Source organism: Hevea brasiliensis, chromosome 4 (genome assembly GCF_030052815.1).
Source record: "Hevea brasiliensis isolate MT/VB/25A 57/8 chromosome 4, ASM3005281v1, whole genome shotgun sequence".
Taxonomy (NCBI): domain Eukaryota; kingdom Viridiplantae; phylum Streptophyta; class Magnoliopsida; order Malpighiales; family Euphorbiaceae; genus Hevea; species Hevea brasiliensis.
In genome coordinates this window covers 95,170,483-95,188,207 of record NC_079496.1, presented here as the reverse complement: position 1 = coordinate 95,188,207, position 17,725 = coordinate 95,170,483, and the positions used below count along the sequence as shown (strand labels likewise).

General features: G+C 37.1%; 1 non-coding gene across 1 annotated transcript; it reads left to right on the top strand.

Moving 5' to 3' along the window:
- Positions 1 to 7,600: 7,600 nt before the first annotated feature.
- Positions 7,601 to 7,707, top strand: LOC131179770 (small nucleolar RNA R71). The gene has a single exon (XR_009148656.1). It is a non-coding gene; the product is annotated as a small nucleolar RNA R71 (small nucleolar RNA).
- The last annotated feature ends 10,018 nt before the right edge of the window (positions 7,708 to 17,725 follow it).

Sequence of the window (17,725 nt, the reverse complement as noted above, 5' to 3'; positions counted from 1 at the left end):
ATGTAAATGGAGAATAAAAGCTGGTCAGTCAGGTATGAGAACTCCTTTGCCCTTGCCATCTTGTGGAGGCGGTGGGGCCTTTGGTGGTTGCTGAGGAGAGATGATGCTCAAAATCATTGCCTGGTTTGTTTCGATCTGCTCCAACTTAGCTCGCATGACTTTTAACTCGTCTTGCATTTCAGCACTTCTATCCAAATATATATCAGCTAAATCCCTTAATGTTTGAAAAGAGACATCCGTCATTTGCCGAAAAGAATAAATCTCATCACTGAGATTCTCCATGAATGTCAGAAGAGTTGCTATGGATGGTCCAAAAGTTGTTGATGAAGCAGGTTGGGCAGCTGGTGGAGCCTGGCGTGGAGGGTGTGTAAAAGGCTGCTCGGATGGTTTCTCAGATGTTGAGGAAGAGCTAATTGCAGTGGGAGAGCCAGGTGATGGTGCGGTGGATGCAGGAATTTCATACAGCTTGGTAGCCTCATTTTTGATACAAAATTTTTGGTTAGCCAAATGAGGTCCATCCAAAAATAGCAAACCAGTTGGAACAGCAGCACACTTGTGAACTTGAGGGTTAAAGCCAAAATAGTGAGCAATGGGTGTGACCAAACCTCCAAACACAATGTTACCAGTACCCCTAGTAGTCTGGCGGATCACATGACGGCAAAAATAATAACCAGGTGAAGCTTTTTTACCAGTTTTTGCACACCACAAAAAGAATAAATCATACTAAGACATTGTGCCAACACTAGTTCCTCTTCCCAAAATTGTATTGGCAATTAATCTCTGAAGCAATCTCAAGGCATGACTCTCAATCTTGGAGGCCTTACTGTGCCTCGGTTTGAAAGTACCTGCTGAAGGTGCAATTTGCTGCCAAAATTCATACCCATTATAGTCCTTTTGGCTAGTAGGTATTTTGAACAAACCATCAGGTGGAAAGCCGAATATATGGTGAAAATTATCCATAGACAGCACCCTATCTTGACCAAGGCATCTAAAATTGATTGTCAAGTCATTATCCAAGGTATTTTTATGCTCACTAGTGGACAGGGAGGCCATAAATTCCTGCACTAGAATGGGGTAAACCAGTTCCTGTTTATGTGCAAATCGCACCCAACCTAAAGCATCTAACAGAGTCTGCATTTCATCATATATCTTTAAGGATTTAAGTGTAGACACATCCAAATACCGAGTTTGAACCATTTTTCGAGCTTCGACTCTTGCCTTATTTCTTTTCATGTCGACAGTAGGTAATACCCAGTGTCTAGCAGCAGGCAAAGAGGAGGGAATTGCAAAGTTACCTCTAGATGTACCAAGGCGCTTGACCGCTGATTTTGGGATGCCACGTCGGACAGCAGGTGCAGCAGGAATTGGGGGCGGGATTGGGAGTTGTTGTGTGGCCGGTTCGGGTTGCTTCCTCTTGACGCCGCCTGTTGATTTGTGTGGCTTAATGCTTTTTGCCTTTTTCTTCTTGTATGTGGCGATCAGGGCGTCACCAGAATGGGCCGACGATGGGTCGACATTCATGGGCGGAGTGGTTTGGGGCTGCGGCGGCTGTGAGGAGTGGGGAGGTGAGTTTTCGAAAGATAGCGGGGAGTCGGGCATGGCGAAATGGAGGGAAGGGACTGAAATAGAAGAATAATGTGAAGAAGTAGATGAGGAACGGTGGGTTGTGGAGGGGACTGTGAAGATGAAGGTAACGGTGAAGCGGGGAGGGGGGGGGGGTGTCGGGGCTAAGCCAAGAGGAAGAAGGTGAAGGCATGGGCTATGGGTTTAGGTTTCAGTCGCTTGGGCTATGGGTTTTGGGCTTTGGGTTTTAGGTTTGGTTTCGGGCTTGGGCTTATGGGGTATGGTTTTTGGGCTTTGGATTTGGTTTATTATTATTATTATTATTATTATTATTATTATTATTATTATTATTATTATTATTTTATATCAAAATGGGTTAGTGGGCTTTTGGGCTTGGCCTTGGGCTTGGGGTAGCTGCTGACCCATTCTGGTGAAGTGAGTTCTTATCCTGCAAAACAAACAGGCGACACAAGTTATAACATAAGGATAGGGGGGTTGTGTCGCAGGTTATGCAGCAATCTGCCCAAAAGGGTGCCCAGCGAACACAAGCGACGACACAAGTAAACCCAGTTATATCGCAGGTTGTGTAACAATCTGCCCAAAATTGTGCCCAGCGAACACAAGCGACGACATAAGCAGCCCGGTTATGTCGCAAGTTGTGCAATCTGCTGCCCAAATTTGACAGATTTAAAGAGTGCCTAAAAAAGTAAAACAAATTATATTTCAAATGGTCAAACCTTCATAACATGAATTATAATAGTTCAACTTGTTACACTCATAAAAAATAATTTTTCAAAGCATTAATTCACACATCCACATTCAAATAATTTTCCTTGTTAAACCAAGATGACAAGATTTGGAAAAATTTTCTCTTGAAATTAACAAAAAGGGCAATGAATCCAGCAATGTGCACCAGCAAATACTCAACACTAGAAAGATGAAAATGGTAAGTGAACAAATTTAAAACTAAAAATTTAAAGCTAAAAGTTAAAGCTAACAATAAAATTTTTATGCTCATTTGCTTGTAATGCATTGCATCCCATCTGCACAAGGAAATTAGAACAATGTTAAACTCTGAATAAGGAGTATGGAAAAACTTAAAACAAATACATATATGAAAGAAATAAAGAATCAATGAAAAATTATGAGTCATGCACAAAAATGCAAAGTTTAGGTCTTTAGCTTGACCATACTCAATCAAAATTTCATGGAGAATGAGAGAGATAGCAAGTTGCTATCTTCTTAATTGGCTCACCAACTGAATAATGCCTCAACCTTTGTCCATTTACCTTGAAATTACCAGATTTTTCACTAAAAATTTCCACAGCACCATGAGGTAAAACTTTCATAATTTTGAATGGACCTGACCACCTTGATTTTAACTTTCCTGGAAAAAATTTCAACCTTGAATTGAATAAGAGAACCAAATCTCCTTCTTTAAAGTCCTTTTTCTTTATATGCTTATCATGCCATTTTTTAGTTCTTTCTTTATAGATCCTAGCATTTTCATAAGCATCAAGTCTCAATTTTTCTAACTCATCAAGTTGCAAAAGTCTTTTGTGTCCAGCAGCTTGTAAATCAAAATTGATTGCTCTAATGGCCCAATAAGCTTTATGTTCTAACTCTACGGGCAAAAGGCATAATTTCCCAAAAACTAACCTATAAGGTGTAGTTCCTATGGGGGTTTTAAATGCTGTTCTATATGCCCAAAGAGTGTCATCTAATTTAAGGGACCAATCTTTTCTGGACTTATTGACAGTTTTCTCCATGATTTGCTTAATTTCTCTATTTGTGATTTCTACTTGGCCATTTGTTTGAGGGTGATATGGTGTGGCAATCCTATGCTTTACCCCATACTTTCTCATCAATTTTTCAAATTGGTGGTTGCAAAAATGGCTACCACCATCACTGATTATGGCATGTGGGGCACCAAATCTAGTTAAAACAAATTTTTTCAGAAATTTCACCACAACTTTTGCATCATTGGTAGGTGTAGCAATAGCTTCTACCCATATAGATACATAATCCACTCCTACCAAGATATATTTATTCCCATAAGAAGATGGAAATGGCCCCATGAAATCAATTCCCCACACCTCAAATAATTCGACTTCTAATATGGACTGTTGGGGCATCTCATATCTCTTGGAAATGTTACCTACCCTTTGACACCTATCACACTTGCTTACAAAGTCTCTCACATGTTTAAACATATTAGGCCAATAGAAACCTGATGTCAAGACTTTTTCAACAGTTTTTGAGACACTAAAATGACCACCATATTCAGAGGAATGACAATGGTAAATAACATCATGTATTTCTTCTTTTGGTATACATCTTCTAATTATTCCATCATTACATCTCCTAAACAAAAGAGGTTCTTCCCAAGAATAAAATTTAACATTATGCAAGAATCTTTTCTTTTGCTGCCAAGACAAATCAGGTGGCAAGACACCACAAGATAAGAAATTCACAATATCAGCAAACCATGGAAGTGCAGAATTCAACACATATAACTGCTCATTCATAAAAAAACTCATCAATTGGCACAATTTCATCATCTTTATTTTCAGTTTTTATCCTAGAAAGGTGATCAGCCACCACATTCTCAACACATTTTTTATCTCTTATTTCCAAATCAAATTCTTGGAGTAATAAAATCCATCTAATCAACCTAGATTTAGCTTCTTTCTTGCTCATTAAATACCTTATTGCTGCATGATCAGTGAAAACTATTACCTTTGAGTTGACCAAATAAGAACGAAATTTATTGAGTGCAAATACTACCGCAAGGAACTTCTTTTCAGTTGTAGCATAATTAACTTGAGCTTCATCAAGGTTTCGGCTTGCATAGTAAATGGCATAAGGTTTTCTATCTTTTCGCTAGCCAAGGACAGCTCCAATAGCAAACTCACTTGCATCACACATGATTTCGAATGGCAAAGTCCAATCCGGGGGTTGCATGATAGGAGCTGTTGTTAATGCCGTCTTTAACCTGCAAAAAGCAACCATACAATCTTGATTAAAATCAAATTTAACATCATGATTCAAAAGATTTGTTAAGGGTTTAGCAAGTTTAGAAAAATCCTGAATAAATCGCCAGTAAAATCCAGCATGTCCAAGAAAACTCCGCACTCCTTTGACAGTGGTTGGAGGGGGCATTTTTTCAATAATTTCTATTTTAGCTCTATCCACTTCAATTCCCCTATTTGAGATCAAATGCCCTAAAACGATCCCCTCTTGGACCATAAAGTGGCATTTCTCCCAATTCAACACCAGATTTTTATCAGCACATCTCTGTAAGATTTTAGACAAATTAGTCAAGCATGAATCAAAATTAGTGCCATATACTGAAAAGTCATCCATGAAGACCTCCATAATTTCTTCAATAAAATCAGAAAAAATGGCCATCATGCACCTTTGAAATGTGCCAGGCGCATTACACAATCCGAATGGCATCCTTCGATAGGCAAAGGTGCCATAGGGACAGGTAAAGGTAGTTTTTTCTTGGTCATTAGGATGGATTGGAATTTGAAAGAAACCAGAATATCCATCTAAGTAACAAAAGAAAGAATGCTTGGCTAATCTCTCTAACATTTGATCCATAAAAGGAAGGGGAAAATGGTCTTTTCTTGTAGCATTGTTCAACTTCCTATAGTCTATGCACATTCTCCAACCTTATGTGATTCTAGTGGGTATCAATTCATTATTCTCATTTTTAACAACTGTCACCCCACCTTTTTTTGGTACAACATGCACAGGACTAACCCACTCACTGTCAGAAATGGGGTAAATAATTCCAGCATCTAGTAATTTTAGGATTTCCTTTTTCACAACATCCTTCATTATAGGATTCAATCTTCTTTGGTGTTCAATGGAAGGTTTACTATTTGGCTCTAGGAAAATCCTATGCATACAAACTGTTGGACTAATTCCCTTTATATCATCAATTGCATAACCCAAAACTCTTCTATATTCTCTCAAAACTCTCAACAATTTTTCATTTTCAATATCAGTCAAAGATGCATTAATTATAATAGGATATGTTCCATTGGGTCCAAGAAAAGCATACCTGAGGTGGGAAGGAAGAGGTTTAAGATCTACCTTTGGGGCATCCTCTACCTTTAATGATGGTGGTTTGATCTCTAAATTCTGCACTTCTTCAAGTTGAAAAATTGTGGCTTCAGGATGTGGTGGAGAACTCTCCAAGTGTTGTGCAAAAGCAGCCATGTTGTGATTGTCATCATCAATGCTCCCACCATGGACTAAGCAATTTTCAAGAGGGTCTTGTGGATAGCTTTTTCTGAAATGCTCTTGAACAATCTCATCAATAATATCTACCCGCAAACAAGACTCAACTTCTTCATGTTTCCTTTTCATGGCTGGATTGATGTTGAATATCATTTGATCATCTCCCACTCTAAGTGTCAATTTCTCACCCTTTACATCAATTAATGCACTAGCTGTTGCCAAAAAGGGTCTTCCCAATAAGATAGGAATTTTTGTGTCTTCTTCCATATCTAAAATGACAAAGTCCACCGAAATGTAGAATTTCCCAACCTTGATAGGCACATTTTCTAGAATGCCTTCTGGATACTTAATTGAACGGTCAGCCAATGAAAGATACATGTTTGTGGGCTTCAACTCTCCCATATTCAACTTCTCATATATTGAAAGTGGCATTAGGCTGACACTAGCTCCAAGGTCACATAAGGCATTTGCCACACAATTATCACCAATATGACAAGGAATGGAAAACACACCCGGATCTTTGAGTTTGGGAGGTAACTTCTTCTGAATTATAGCACTGCATTGCTCTCCCAAGTTGATGGTGTCATAATCTTCTAGCCTTCTCTTGTTGGAAAGAATCTCCTTCAAAAACTTAGCATAACTTGGCATTTGGGATAGTGCTTCAGTGAATGGCACATTGATATACAACTTCTTTAGCACTTCAAGGAATTTGCCAAATTGTTTGTCTAGCTTATGCTTGATGAATCTTTGAGGGAAGGGAAGGGTGGGCTTGTAAGGTTCAGGTGGGATGTATGGTTTTTCTCCCTCATCTTGCTCACTTTTGCTTTTTTCTTCTTTTTCATTTTTCTTGCTCTCAACTGAATTTTCTTCTTTTGTGCTCTCTTTTTCTTCTCTCTTGTTTTCACTCTCTTGACCAACTTTCTTACCACTTCTCAAGGTTACAACCTTACATTGTTCATGAGGGTTTTGTGGTTGGCTAGGTAATTTCCCAAAGGATTTGCTTCCTGATGAGCTTGCTTGTTGAGCCAATTGAGTCTCCAACATACGATTGTGGACTTGTAATTGATCCATGGTTTGTCTCATGTGTTGCATTTCTTCCTCCAATTTGCTATTCATCTTACTTTGTTCAGCAAAAAATTTCTCCATCATGCTTTCCAAGGTTGGCTTCGGCTCATGAGGTGGAAGGGATTGTTGTGCTCTTGCTTGATACCCAGGTTGTAGCTGTCTTATGGGTTGAAATTGAGGCTAAAATTGAGGCCTATTTTGCTGTATAAACTGCTGGTTATGAGCATAATTTGAGCTTTGGCCTTGTTGAGAAAAAGTTGCTTGTTGTCTCCATGTTGAGTTGTTCACATTAGAGTAAGAATTTCCCATAGGTTTTTATTGATAACCTTCTGCATAAGCAACTTGTTCTTGCAAATAATCATCACCATAAGAAGAGTAATCAACTCCACAACTTTGAGTTCCATCTGTGAAGGCAACTTCTTGCACAGTTGTAGGAGTTGAGGCTGCTGCCTTTGTGCAAAAGTCACTAAGAAGCTGAGTCAACTGATCAAATCTTGCATTCATGTAGCTAACTGAGTCAAGTTCATAAATCCCAGCAGTCTTTGGCTCAAGCGCTCTAGGATTTCCCCATAAGTGAGTATTATGAGCAATCTTCTCTAATAGATCATAGCATTCTTCACTTGTCATTCTCATGAAATCTCCTCCTACTTGTGAATCAATTGTGTTTCTTATGGCTGGAGTAACTCTGGTGTAGAAATTCTGAACAATCATCCATTTGGGTATTTCATGATGAGGACATTGCCTTTGAAGCTCCTTAAATCTCATCCAAGACTCATACAAAGTTTCATCATCTCTTGGCTTAAAAGCTACCATCAAATTCCTCAAATGAGTGGTTTCCCAAGTGGGAAAAATTGAGATAGAAAAGCTTGAGATAGCTGCTCCCAAGTAGCTATAGTAGCTTGTGGAAGTGAGTCATACCACTCCAATGCTGAATCCCGAAGAGAGAATGGAAATAAGGTGAGCCGAATCACTTCATCTGAAACTCCAGGTTGTCTTTGTGTACCACATATCATCAAAAATTTCTTCAAATGAGAATGAGGATTTTCAAGTGGACTACCTCCAAATTGTGAATTCTGAACCATTTGAATGAGACCAGTCTTCAACTCAAATTGATTAGCTCCAATAATAGGTCTGTTATCTCTCACATATGCACATCTAGGAAAAGCATAGTCTAACATGGATCTTCTCTAAGGATCATTTTGATTAACAACTACATTTTGCCCGTTGTGATCATTTCCTCCATTGTTTCCACCAATAGCTCTATTTTGATTCTCCATATTTTCAATTGTCTCCTCTTGCTCAAATCTTTGTTGTTCTTCTTTTTCTGCTTCTTTTCTTCTTTTGTGTTCCTTTTTGTTGGCTTGACAGAATTTTTCAATTTCAGGATTGAACAACAATTCGGTATCACTTGTGCTTTTCGAGCGTCTCATAAACAATTAAAGTACCTGAAAAACACAAGGAACAATAGTGAAAATAAAAGAAAATAAAAATTCTAATTAGCTTAAAACAATTAAAATCCAACTTAAAAACAAACAATTCCCCGGCAACGGCGCCAAAAACTTGATACGGTGTGTAATCCGTAAGTGCACGGGTCACAGTAGTATAGTTTTAAAAATGATATCGATCCCACAGGGAATTGTGCTTAAATTGGAAATAAAAGTATAAGCTAATTAGAATGACAAAATTTAAAGATGTAAAATGAAATTTGAAATTAAAATTGGTATTTGAGGAGTTTAAACTAAATTAAACAATTAACTAAATTAATTAAACTAGATACCAAGATTTAAATTGAAATTTGCTATTTATGAAATTTGGAGGAATTAAATCTAAATTCAATAAAAATTAAAGTGATTCTAGAGATTGGATTTTCAATATTGTTTGCATGTGGTTTATCCCTAATTTAGCCAAACACATGAGAATTGCAATTTTGAGGGAAATCAATTCTTAAATTTTTGAAACCTTTTTCAAGCATCTCAAAGTTGGTTTTCATTAAATCAAACCCTGTTTTTACGGTATTTCAAACCTAACAAAAACCCCATTAATGCTCTAATTGATTTTGGAAAGTCCCCTTAATTCTCTTAGCTTATCTCTAACACCAAGAAAACTAAGTTTATTGCAAGATTATCTATCCCTAATATTCACTTTTCAGTCCATCTATTAAGGATTAAAACTTAACTTAATGAGGGCCCATTCATCAAGCAAGGCAATAAGCTCATAAGCAATAAATCAAAATGTAACAATCTTCATTTGAATGGCTAAATCAGTTCAAAACCACAATCCAAAACAATATTTACAAACCCATCTCTAGAATCTCAAATAACTACTCACAAACCATAGTTTCAAGACAAACCCAAATGTATAAAGGAAGAAATAATGGAAATCTAAGTTAAGGAATAGAAAAACCCAGAAATATGCAGCAGAATCTGCTGCATGATGAGTGCAGAACGAGCGCCCTATTGCTGCTGCTGCTCCCTTCACATGCTCCCTCTTTCCCTCTTTCTTTTCTTGCCAAAAAATGACTCCCTTCCTCCATATGGAAAGAAAATGATAAAGGGGACTTTATATAGGTGAGGGGACTGCCCTAGAATGGGTAAAAAAGGGGAAGGTTCCAGAGAAAGTGAGGTAAAAAATCAGAGTAACGGAAATGCCACGTCAGCCATTTCCAATAAAAATGACATAAGCTGAATCGATTATGCCGCGGGTTGTGTCGCGGGTTGTGTAACAATCTGCCTGAATATCTGACGCTCGACACAACCTGCGACATAAGCTAAATTGGTTGTGCTACAGGTTGTGTAACTCTCGGCCATTTTTTACTCAACTTCAAAAATTTTTACAATTCAACTCTAATCTCCTTCAAATGGCTACTTTGATCAAAATACATCAAATTTCTCCAAATTTAACCTACAAAACAAATAAATTCCAAAAATTAAACTAAGAAGTGTAAAAATTATAAAATTGACTAAATATATATTAATATCTATAATAATAACTATGAACAAGGGTAAATTATGTGCAAAAATTACTCCTAAATGATGATCTAAAATGCATGCATCAATTGTCCTTCCGCCAAGCGAGCCTATGCAACTCAGCAAAAACCTTTGCTGTAGGCTTGAGCTTTTTAGCTCGGCATAAACCTCTGAAAGCCACCAGAGTCCCGGATTTTGGATGCACTTGGGCTACACAGACATGATGAAACTTCAGAACGGCTCTAAAGAATTTGTTCAGGGGAAATCGAAGCCCAGCCTTCAATTATTCTTCATATACCATGATCAGGTCATTTTCTTCAAAGAAATGATCGGCTCAGAGATCGCCATGACATCTGATAAGTTTGAAGGAGTCAGTTGGAAGGTTGTACTCTTGGCTAATGCACTGGAGATTGGTCTTCTTGAGAACCAATGGAAACTCATCCATGGGTAAGTTCTTTTTCCTTGAAGGCGATGCTTGTTTTGATTTAGTTGCCCGACCATCGGCTGGGACAGTGGCTGTAAAATGTTCAGGTCGCTTACTCGGTCTGGCCACCTCACCTTCATCCTATGGCCATGAGATGTGAACAGAAGCAGGACTAGCAGCTTTGTGACCGTCGGTACCGCTCATTTTCAAAGGTGAAAGATAAAATTGATTAGAAAAAGATTAAAGCCCTTACCGGAGTATAAATCAGCACCGAAAAACTCTAGAAAACAAGGAAGAGTGTTAAAGTTGCTAAAAGAAAGTCTGAAAATGACATAAGGGAGCAAATGGCTAACCCCTTCCCTATTTATACTTGCCTGAGCATTAAATGCTCACGAAGTCCCAAGGGACGCATCGGTTAGCAGGACCTAGCCGTTTCAATGACATGTCAAAAAAAGATTCCAAAAACATAATAAATGGTCTGACAAATAAGATCAGTTAATGAAGATCATCAGATCGAACAGGGTTTCGAACCAATAGATTAACAAAATGGCGATTCGTCTAAGGATCAGATCGGACACATTTATCAGAGATCGAAATAATAACCAATGCAATAATAAAAATAGAATAAGCAGACCCAAATTTCAAAAATAGATTTCATTTCATTTTCAAAAGGTCAGATTACATCATTTGGGCGATCTCTCAAGATCAGCAATTACAAATGTCCTTACACTACATTCTACCTAACTTGGACTACTCTCAAACCCTAAGTGTCACAAAATAGGCCTGTGTCAAAGCCTAGTCTTATGGCTAAATCAAAAGATGTGTTTGATCAGAAAGCCAGCAATAAATACTAGACAGATGCACAGCTCAGATGGGGTGACTATGACTCTCATGATATTGAGAGTTATCATTGTCGATGTCATCGACTAGAACCGAGCTGCGATTGGGGACCCCGAGATGGTGAGGAGGCAAATGAATTTTAAGAGGCGATCACCAGTATTAAGATTGAAATTAGTAGTCCTCTTATCAGAGATCGGTCTGTTAGCCATACCGATGGGCTGATCCGAGATTAGCGCAGTAGTTAATTTTGACCTTGATCAGTTAATTAGTCCAGTTCCCTCACCATCATCAGATGATGCCCTTATAAACCTTTGATCACCAAAATTGCTCATTTTCAAGAGATGAACAAAGAAAACATTCGGAAAAAAGATTAAAGTGGTTGTCATGAGAAGAATTTTTGTCAAAGAAGCCAAGAACTGGGAAATAAAACATTGAAGATTCACCAGAGAAAGAAAGTTGCGAGTATGTGAAGAAAAGTTCGTTAACATATATATAGGGCTTTGACATTTATTGCATGCATAATTCAAAGCGGTTCATCGGTAATCGAAAAATTTGTTGCTTTGACCAACATAGAGAAAGGATGAGAAGAAGGTCAGAGAACAGAAGAGATCAAGAAAGTAGAAAGGACCAGATGCAAAAGAAAATAGAGATTAGAATAACAATCCTAAGATCGGTCAGTCACAGTGAGAAGATCTGAAAAGGGAAGGATGACCTATAAAGATCGGGGAACTTAAGGAGTTGAACAGCTTCTAATCATGACCTTTAATTCATAAAAACTAGCTCCCTCCACCGTCAGGATCAGAGTCAGTTAAAGCATTATAGGCATGATTCAATCTTCACCACACATCTCATTTGTAAGGACGTACTCCTAGCCGTCGGATTTCAAACCGTTAAAGTAGCCCAGTACATCTCGATCTACACTGTTGATTATAATTGTAAGGATGGATTTGAGGCTTTCGGATAAAACATAAATGATAGATTTGTCACTTTTTGTTCCCAGTCCTTGGATCCATTTTGTAAGGCAAGACCTTTGACCGTTAGATTAAGAGGCGAAAGGACAAAATTTTCAAATGGAATCCCAACCCTCAATTTTGATTCTCTTTAATTCCAAGACGTCGGATTATGTCCTTTTAAATCTAGGCCTTCCGTCTCCTCCTGCTAAAATCCTGACCCTCTGTTTTGATTACCTATCTTCTATAAATACCTGCATGCAATGCTATGGAAGTAGCGATGATTATTGAGGAGAAACCCTGGAATTTGTTGTAGCTCTATTTTTAATCGAAAACTCTTAAGGTTCCTAGAGACTTTCGAAATAAGTTTTTTGAAGGACCTTAGCATGGAAACTATAGAGCTTGGAATCCATACTTTGGATAACCTCGCACAGTCTTGGGAATTCAATCACTATTTCTCAAGAAAATCTCACTTCAATTATTCACAACTCCTCAAAATCACCTTACTGTCTCAGTGTTAGTAGTGCTGGACACACGAAGAAATCGGTACCAGCTTACTCGTTGTTTTAGCCTATTCTACAGGTAAGTGTTCGACTTATCATTCTTAAGTGTTCATGGCATAGTTTGTCGCAATAAATTTTTAGAATAAATTTACATTGAAATTGGACTTATTTCACTATTTGTGGCATCCACGAGTTTTTCCTTTTATTTTTATGTTGTCTTTAATTTCTTTACGCTATTTTGTGTTAAAAAGATAATAATTCAAGATACTGACATTCTGTAAGTACCATAAGGAGTATGGATGGGAGAAAACAATGTGGAGATTCCCGATCAGGGTAAAAATAATTAGGAAAAGTACAGATGAACTAGGAGTTTAGTTACTCAGTCTAGCTCTAAAAAAATGAGATCAGGATTTGGGATCAAGTTCGGACAGGGAACTTCCGAAGTAAGATGTCAGGAAGATCCAAAATGAGAAGTCATGATAAGTTGAGGAAAGTTCAGTGAATAAATCATGAGATTGGAAACAAAAGCCTAGGATAATGTGAAAGTGGGAGGTGATGTGAGCAACGTTCTCATATCTAATAGGATCAAATGAGGCCGGTCTTCACGACCGTGACCTTTTAAAATTTTTTTTGACAAATTAAAAGGGATCGGGAGGCAGTCCTTACCTGAGTCTTCTTAACAAAAATTCTTATATACACATTTTAAGAGATCGGGAGAGAGTCCTTACCCGAATCCTCTTAACAAAACTTTAATATGCACATTTTAAAAGGTTGGGAGAGAGTCCTTACCCAAATCCTCTAAACAAAATTTTAATATGCACATTTTAAGAGATCGAGAGAGAGTCCTTATCCGAGTCTTCTTAACAAAATTCTAATATATACATTTTAAGAGATCGGGAGAGAGTCCTTACCCGAGTTCTCTTAATAAAACTTTAATATGCACATTTTAAGAGGTCGGGAGAGAGTCCTTACCCGAATCCTTAACTAAATTTTAATATACATATTTCAAAAGGTCAGGAGAGAGTCCTTTCCCGAATCCTCTTAGCAAAATTCTAATATACATATTTTAAGAGATCGGAAGAGAGTCCTTATCCGAATTCTCTTAGCCAAAATTCTAATAAGAATATTTTAAGAAATTAGGAGAGAGTCCTTTTCCGAAATCTTTTCAATCAATATTTTAACATTTAAATAACGAAATACCCAACATGTAAGCCGAGAACCTTTCTCATTCATTACAAATCTTTAGGAACTCGAATAACATCTCTGTAACACTAGAGTGCTAAATTCAAAACTGAAAAATTAGATATGATATGCAACAAATAAAACACCAATTCACCGTGGGGACATCCCATGTACCCGTGTTCTTGGGAAACCCAAAAATGGTGAGATATTGAACGCTCCTTCTGTCAATAAAAGGACCGACAACATGACTCCAAATCCCCCAAATCATTAATCGTAAGTAATTAAAGAGCACATCATTAAATTTGCAAACCCTCATTAAGAGACGAGGTGGGGTGCCTAACACCTTCCCCACCCATAAACGGACTCCGAACCTAGAATCTCTGTTTCGGAAGTGGTTTTTGTTTCCTATAATGGTTTCCTTTAATTTCGCTTAAAATTAAAGTGGCAACTCCTTACTTTTTCAACTTCGGTGAGAATCGTCCGGTGACAGCAAAGTCCTTGCGACAGCTTGGCAGCTCCGCTGGGGATGAAGACCAAAATAACCCTTGTTTAGAAGTCCAAAGAGCAAATTTAACCCCGTGCTTTTATCGATAATTATGGGACTTGACTCATAGAATTAGAAGTTTTAATATTTTAATTATTACTATTCTCTCTAACTGTTTTGTTTGTTTTGATTGTTTCATTTATTGCAGTAATCTTCGCCTAAATTCCCTTGAATAAGGAAGAGGTAAATATGTCCCTTCACACACTGATCACCTACACGATGTCCTCACACACTTTAGCCCTATACCATGGATCTCTTACCCTATAAGAAGTAGGAGGGAGTCATGTAGCTGTACCCGTGGGTTTTTACCCCGTTAGTACCCGTGAAGACTTCTACTTAGATCGGAACTTGTTTCACCTATTATGATAAATGTGGATTTTTCCCGTCATTATTAAAATGGTGAAATGAGGCTCTACTGTTTATAGTAGGGACAATTTGGGAACCTGTGGCTTTAGAAAATTAGACCTTGAGCTAAACCGTCACATTAGTCAAAGCCTATAATGAGTCATCCTTGAAGGTAGGACCATCCAATTAGATAGTACCTACCCGATGTCACGGTTACCCTATTTTAAGACAAAAGGGACATACTTGCTTTCACCTTACTCTGTTTATATTTTTAAACTTTTCTTAAATAACATGAGGATAATTGGAAATGGTTCGCGCACATAATAGGAGTCCCAGCAGAAGAAGCTAGAGCAAAAGAAATCGTTAAGGGAAACTCACATGGGTGGCCTTGGATTTACATCAAAAAGCATTTGGACCAGCATATTCAGGTTGAGAGATGGGATAAGGCTTTGTCAGTTCTAGCTCTGGGGATTTATGGACTGGTCTTATTCCCCAGACCTTTGGGAATTGTAACTTATAACGTCACAGAATTATTTTGGGCAATGGAAAAACAGAATGTTAATCCAATACCTGCTATTCTCGCTGAGACCTTCTTAACCTTGACATATTACCAGCATCAAGGTAAGGGAAGTATTAAGTGTTGCATCCAGCTACTGTATCTTTGGATCCTCAGTCATATCTATCTACTAGAAACTAAGGGTCCGACGTGGTACTCTGACTAACCAATTATTGAAAAGATGGTGAAGCTAGTAATAAGTCAAAGGGATGAATGATAATGGCAAGAGCAGATTATGAATTTTAGTAGTCACAATTACTGTTGGAGGAAGTTGTGGACTACGGGCCAACCTCTCTTAATCAATAAAGGAGGTCATCATTTTGTACCATGGGTAGGGTTAACCGAATGCACAAGTTATATCCCAGCTATGATAATGAGGCAATTTAGCTCAACTCAATCCATTCCCAATATTGAAGGATTCCATCAAACTCATTTCTATCATGAACCCGGTAGAGAAAACGAACTGAAAACTCTGCGTAAATCTTAGGAAAAGGTGATCTTGATGGAACAGTCACCAAAAGGGCCAAGCACAATAGAGGAATATTCCTTATGGAGAAACAGTGTCACACCTTACCCCTCCATAAGGCATAACATGATCCCGTAGTATACCTAATGAATTACCAACTTCGTCTCTTGATAACCCATTAAATACACTATAAGGGATTTTAAAACTTTTCTTACTTCTTTTTACAGTGGTGAGCACTATTTACAGGTGTTAAAAAGTTTTTTGAACTGAAGTGAAACAGCTAACACATTTGAATAATTAACAATTTCTGTAAAAATTTTGGCAGAGTGCCCTCTGTAATTTGAATAAAATAGTTCTTCAAAAACTTTTAAAAAGCACTTCAAATATATTTCTCAATCTCAAACTCTAACATCCAAATCAACACAATAAGTTTCTCAACATTTGTCTACTCAATCCACAATAATTTTTCAGTATTTTCAAAAGCTGAGATAAAAGAAATATATCACAATATTTACAAAAAAAATAATTTACAAATTTAGTTTACAACTTTAATATACAATTTTAATTTACAACTGCTCAAAACTAAGAACACTATATACATACAGTGAACATACATTACAATACAAAATGCAAAATATGATATACTCAATATACCCGATGAACTCTCAATATAACATTAGCAGCCTAGTCTGCTGCCCTGTCAGTCTGTCTACTTGCGACAACAATGAAAAGCTATCGCTGAGTAAAATTTACTCAGTGGTGCACAATAACAATTTGAAATGCGATATATAAATCTTTTATTAACAATTCACAAATCAAATAATTCACAATTCTATTTCACAATTTACAAAGTTCATATAACACAAATTTGATCAAACAATTGAATAACATAGTTTTGCCAATCAATAACACCATTTGATCAAATAACTAAATAATATAGTTTTGCCAATCAATAACACCATTTGATCAAATAACTGAATAATACAGTTTTGCCAATCAATAACACAATTTGATCAAATAACTGAATAATACAGTTTTGCCAATCAATAACACAATTTAGGCCATGACACAATTTTTCCGCACATGCTGTGTTGTACACCACGACAAGACACACTCACCCCAATAATCGAAATCAATGAGGGAGGAAGCTAGCTAAATAATGAGTACTCATCCACACTCACCTTAGACTGGCAAGTCAAAGAGGGACAAGCATAATCACCCTCACCCTAGACTAATAAGTCAAAGAGGGAGGAATATAATAACAGTGTCATGCCAAGTGTGAATCAAAACAATTCCAAGTCACAATATTTCATACAATTCCCAAATCACATTTTATCTCAAAATTTCTATTTACAAAGTAGGCAACACAATAATTTCCAAATAAGATTCTCAAAGCCAAAACAATAAAAAATTATTCATAACTCATTTCTCCAAATAAATTTTCTAGTAAAAGCAGTCAATATAAAAAGTATTATGCATAGACACAATTTAAAATTATAATGTTCAAATAAATTTTTAAGTAGAAAATAAGAAATCAAAATTATTGTGCACAAACACAATTTAAAATAATAACATACAAATAATCATAATTTATTTCAATTGAAAAATTCAAAAGAAATAACTATTGTGCACAAACCTCTAATATATGCCTCTTGGCCCTAACTCAGTGTTCCTTACACTTCTCAATATCCTTTTCAACTGAAATACATAATTTAAAGTGTTTCAGTACTCAATGAATTTGTTTCTAATAATAAAATTGTAACACCCCCGTTTGCATAGCCTGGTAGATTTCACTGTTCCGGTGTCGGTCCGGACATTTAAGGAGATTAGAGCCACATTTAAGACAACTTGAGAAGCCATAAACACAAATAATTAGCAATGTTTAATTAGTTAACTATAAATAAGAAAAACAGAACATAAGAGGTTAAACGAGCCAAGAGTCACAGCGATGAGTGACCTCCTTGGGAACGACTGCGAAGTCATTTTAAACTCAAATTTCGAACCGTAAAAAGTGACACTACGGTCCTTAGGACCCTTATGAACACAGTGGAAAAGAGAAAATCATGAAAA